The sequence below is a fragment of the Camelus ferus genome, chromosome 8 (genome assembly GCF_009834535.1).
Source record: "Camelus ferus isolate YT-003-E chromosome 8, BCGSAC_Cfer_1.0, whole genome shotgun sequence".
In the NCBI taxonomy this organism is placed as follows: Eukaryota; Metazoa; Chordata; class Mammalia; order Artiodactyla; family Camelidae; genus Camelus; species Camelus ferus.
Window position 1 is genome coordinate 8167645 of NC_045703.1, and position 5230 is coordinate 8172874.

General features: G+C 41.0%; 1 non-coding gene across 1 annotated transcript; it reads right to left on the reverse strand.

Moving 5' to 3' along the window:
• Nucleotides 1-571: 571 nt before the first annotated feature.
• TRNAV-AAC lies at nt 572-644 on the reverse strand. Its single transcript has one exon. It is a non-coding gene; the product is annotated as a tRNA-Val (tRNA).
• Nucleotides 645-5230: the final 4586 nt, after the last annotated feature.

Below are 5230 nucleotides of genomic sequence, written 5' to 3' on the forward strand. Positions count from 1 at the left end.
TTGGCCGTGTCCCTAGCCTTCAAAAACAAAGATGCACAAATCGAATTAATTTCTGGCTCACATGAGAGTTTCTGCAGTAACTGTACACAGCACTGACCTTTGGTCTTCCTTTCCCTGCCATGTCTTCTCATCTTTGGTTTCAATATCCACTATTCCATTTATGAGGTTAACTCAAGGCAGCTCATACTCAAGGCAGCTCATTATCCTGCTTGTTTTCTTCAACATCTCTTTTAAGATGTAGCACTCAGAAATGAATGCAAAATTTCCAAAAGTTGACTGACCTGTTCAGAGTAGGCAACGAAAGACCACCAGGATGTTGGTTACATCTTCCCTTTCATTAGCTAGTGTTTCCGTGTTCACATAACCTGCTGCACTGATGAAGATTACTTCTGTTTCATCACCAGAGTCTGAGAAAAGCCTGGTTGGCCACCATCACCAGTGAGTCAGCACTTGCAGGGCATGGTCATTCATAAAGGTGGTATTTACCTATTACGGCTCAATCTGGATTTGTGTGTGTGTGTGTTTTGTTGCTGTTGGGGGGAGGTAATTAACTTTATTTATTTAATCTTGGAGGAGGTACTGGGGATCGAACCCAGGACCTCATGCATGTTAAGCATGCGCTCTACCACGTGAGCTATACCCTCCCCCTGCTCAATCTGGATTGAACTCTCTTGCTTATACCCATATCTTAAGATATTTAAATATTCTGAGAAAGTGCCTCTTCAACCTCTTCAAGTCTTTATTATTTTCTGATTATTCTCCTAAACTTAGCTTTTTAAAATCAAAAATTTAAAAAAAAAATTCTAGCAGATTCTTTATTTCATTTTGTCTGTCAACTCCTTTCTGCTATTTATGGCCATTTATTCCCCACTAATACATAGTTGGAATAGTATTTAAGAAAACATTCCATTTTGAAACTCTTGTGGCATATCTGAAAAGCTTATAGTTTCTCTGGGAAAAGTTGGTCAGAATTAGTTTTGGAAAAAAACCAAGATTGTCACTTTTACATTCATGACCAACCAAGCAACAGAAGGGCCTGTGTCCTTTGTGTGACTTCTCTGGCAGAGTGAAGTCTTCCCTGTTTTCAACTCAGTTAGAAAAATATTTCAAGGCATAAGCCTTCTTTAATCCCCCACATAACTAGTGTTCCAACATGAATTTTCATAACTCTGGGGTGTATCTGAATTGGCATTCTATGGATTTATTTGGCAGCATAACAACATTTTTGGATGATTTGTTTATATTTTCATTATGTAACATTTTATGCTTATAAAGACACGCACCATAGTTGGTACATTGCTAGTAATAAAATGAACACACATCACTGAGTTTAGGGGTGAGAGCATCGCCAAGACCACAGTGGTTTTCCTTAGTGAATTCTACTGCCTTCCTTCTGGGAGGTAACCTTCACCTTGAATTTTATGTTTAGGACCCCTTTCCTTTAAAAATAAAGTATTGCCACATATATAAGTATCCCTAAATAATATACTTAGTTATGTTTGTAAAAATTAAAAATATTTTAATTTTCAAAAATGAGGTGAACATCAGAAATGCTTAGATGCCCATGAGACCAAAATGGAGACTTACAGGGCGAACCCTCTAAGCAGACCAACTGACTGCTCGCTTGACAACCCACTCCTGTCTAGATCCACCATGAAGTTAGGAGATGCTTTTGAAAACTACACGTGGACCGTGTATCCTCTATTTCCCATTTGCCAGTCATCTTTACTTTTGCTGTTTGAAAAAGTAAAAAAAAGCTACATGTGGTGTATGCAACAATTTTTACTGATGTTAACAGAATCTTAGAAAATAAAAATATATTGAATTCACATTTTTATGTAATGATGACTTTGACCATTCTACCTGAAGGAATAGTCAGGTCCATTCACAAGTGAAGAATAATGAGGCTATTTAATGTATCAAATGATGAAGTTGACTCTAAGAGTAAGTGCCAAATTTCAGGTCCCGAGACAGTGGTTAGGTGAGGGTCTTTCAATCCGAATCTTGTAAAGTCCTGTGGTCCTTTTTAGACAGTCTCTAATCTCTTTGATCACCCATCTGGCTCCTTAGGTATTTATCGACTCACTTCTCTCCTGCTAGAATTTTGCCCTCTCTCGGCATCTGTCTTTCCTTACTCACTATTGTTTGGCATCTGTCTTCATGTCACATCTGTGTCTACACATCTCTCACTCCTGCTATGTCCAGGATGCAGAATGGATTTAAATTCTGGGTGCTAGGAGTCCAGATTGAAACCTTCTGAAGAAACTCTGGCCAGATCAAAAGTAAGTTGTGTGATCACGAGGCGAGAGATGCTAAAGCATCAAGGACAGAGTGACCGAGTGACAGATACCCAGACAGACAAGCAGGAAGTGAGATGTGGAAATGGGTGGAGGTCAATTTTTAGTACAAGATGAAAAACAGAAAGAAAATTATTTTCGAAGTTGGAGGAAATATAGATGAATCATTTTTGAAAAACAGATTTTTATTGTATTTTTTTATTTTAATGTAATAAGCACCTTTATTGTGGTGTGGTTCCTGTACAATAAACTACGTCTATTTACACATACAATTTGATGAGCTTTGATAGATAAATACACCAATGAAATCACCACCACAATCAAGATAGCTAATATTTCCATCTCTCCCCAAGAAGTGCAATTTTTGAATTTTCAGTTTATCCCTTCCCACCCCCTTTACCCCCTGGCAACCAGAAGTTTGTTCTCTATGTCTGTGAGCCTGTTACTGTTTTGTAGGTAAGTTCATTTGTGTCCATTTGAAAAGCAGATTTTTAATTGATTGATTTGTCTGCAATCTTCATGGAAGACCCCTGGTTTCTGGACAACTGAAACTCCAGTTTAGTTTTCTTATTTTTATCCCAGATTGTTTGCTGGGGCTTGTTCATAAATGAGGCAACCAGATTGTTTCAATAGAGCTTCCATCCAGCTTGTAGTAGAATTAACTGGTGATTTTGTTTGTACTATCTTCTTATCTATGTATTCAAGGCAACCCTTTGAGTAGACACTAAATTCCTGTTTGACAGGATAAGACTCTGGCACCAGGCACTTAATCAAAATTAATCTCTTGGATATTAAATGAATATCCAGGGAAAGGTGACTGCTGACCAGCTAGGGAAAAGGGAGGGGATGGGAGGCAAGGGTGCTGTTTCTGTATCACAAATCTGGCTCCAAGCTCACCGTCTGCAGCCATAACTCCCATCATCTCCCACTGAACTGAATTCCACGTGGTTTTTCTTTCTCAGCTACGAGTCTTTTCAGGCATAAACACATCAAAGCCATAAAGTAACCTGGAGCCAGGACAGCTGTGATCCCAGGGTGAAGCTTCCAAGACACTGACTTTGTTGGGAATCTGAGGAGAGCCATGACTCCCAGTAAAACATACAGTTTACAGTTCTATGAAGAAGAGACGTTTCCAAGCGTGGCTAGGACTGCTGTGTACTGTGTCTAGCCAGGGAAACTTCTAGTTAGTGGAGACTGAGGGTGGCTGCCCTGCATCTGGGGTCCTGGCAGTTTCCCCTGATGCAGAGCTGTGAATCTTCGGAATCTGCGGCAAAGTGATGGCCAGAGGAAGTTCCCGAAGCTGGTGTTTCTCTAATCTTAGTGTGCTGATAGCTCACCTGGGGATCTTGGTAAAATGCAAATCTCACAGGTACTAATACACTAAATCTTGAGTAGGTCCTGAGAAGCTGCCTTTCCAGCTGGCTCCTAGAGACTGCTGCTCTGCTATTTTGAGGGATGGCCTGTGAATCAAACTGCCCTAAGCAGTCCCTGTACTTACGATTAATTCCATCAGGAAACTGGAGTGCCTTCTAGGAATATCCACAACCAAAGAGTGGGCCTCTGGAGGGCTGCCCACAGACCAGGGAGGGAGTGCCAGTACATCTTTCCAGCCAGTGAGATGAGCAGAATTAACTCTGGAAGTCAGCGTGGTGGGAAGTGACAGAGCAGAGCATCTTTCCAGCCAGGAACCAGGACCCTGAGTGAGTAGAGAAGCCATGTTTGTGACCCCGAATGGGAAACCTCACTCACAGAACCTAGATGTAACCAGTGCCAATTTATAGGAGCCCCACTGGCCATGCCTGCCATGGTGAGTCACCAAATACTCACATGGACATGCAGAAAACCCTTCAGTGTAGAGAGGTGACTGAGACCTGGGCTTCCCGTGGGGCAGGCTGGGGTGAAGACCTGCACTGTCACTTCTTTGCTGTGTTCCCTAGAAAGTTTCTTAACCCTTAGGAGCCTTGTTACTTTCCATACATGAATAGAGATACTAACCACGCCTCCTTCCCAGGGTTCTGGTGAGATATATAAAAAGACTGTGCCTGACACTTAAAAATATGAAAAGGAATATATGTATGTATATGTACGGCTGAAACAATATGCTGCACAACAGAAATTGACACATTGTAATTGACTATACTTCAATAAAAAAGAAACATTTTAAACTAAAAAAAATTGCTCAGTAAAAATTAGTTCCTATGCTCCCAGCAAGATAGATTTTCCCTTTGATGATATCTTTATCAGAATAAAAACTTTCTGATACACCTTATTGTGACACATGCAAAATATTCACACAGGAGCTGGAGGTTTCTTTTTAGAGGAAGTTTGATCAGAGTATATAAATGATCTTGTTGAGATGACTTCGTGTTCGTGGTAATTACTGTGTTCGTGGTAATTAACCAGGCAGCAGCAAAAGCCATCCTAGCCCATTTCCTCCAAGTCTGCACTCTCACCTGGAGACAGTCTAAACTCAATTCCAACGAAGTGACAACATGGGTCGTTTCTAATGTCACGACTCCTGGGTATCTTTCCTGGCACACCCTCACAGACATCAGCTAGACTGTGAGTTCTCTCAGGATACGTACTGTGTTTATTCATTATTTATCCATCCCCTTCTCTCTTCACTGTACTTGATCTCTCCCTATTGCCATGGGAATGGCAACTCCATGGCAATACCCTCTTTCCTTCCTTTCAGTCATCTCCATAGTCACTGTTGTGTCAGGTTGATTCCAGCTTCAATGCTGATGAAAAGGAAAAGGGGAACTTGTTTCATAAAGTGACTTTCTTTCCGCTCAGTTTGCTCTGGCATCTCTTTATCTGTGCTTCAAATTTAGCAAGTGAAACATTTGTTCCAGTGGAGTATCTGATATGCATGGTTGGCTGTCACACGCATGATTGATTCTAAACGTACGCCTGGATCCTTCCTCCCAACC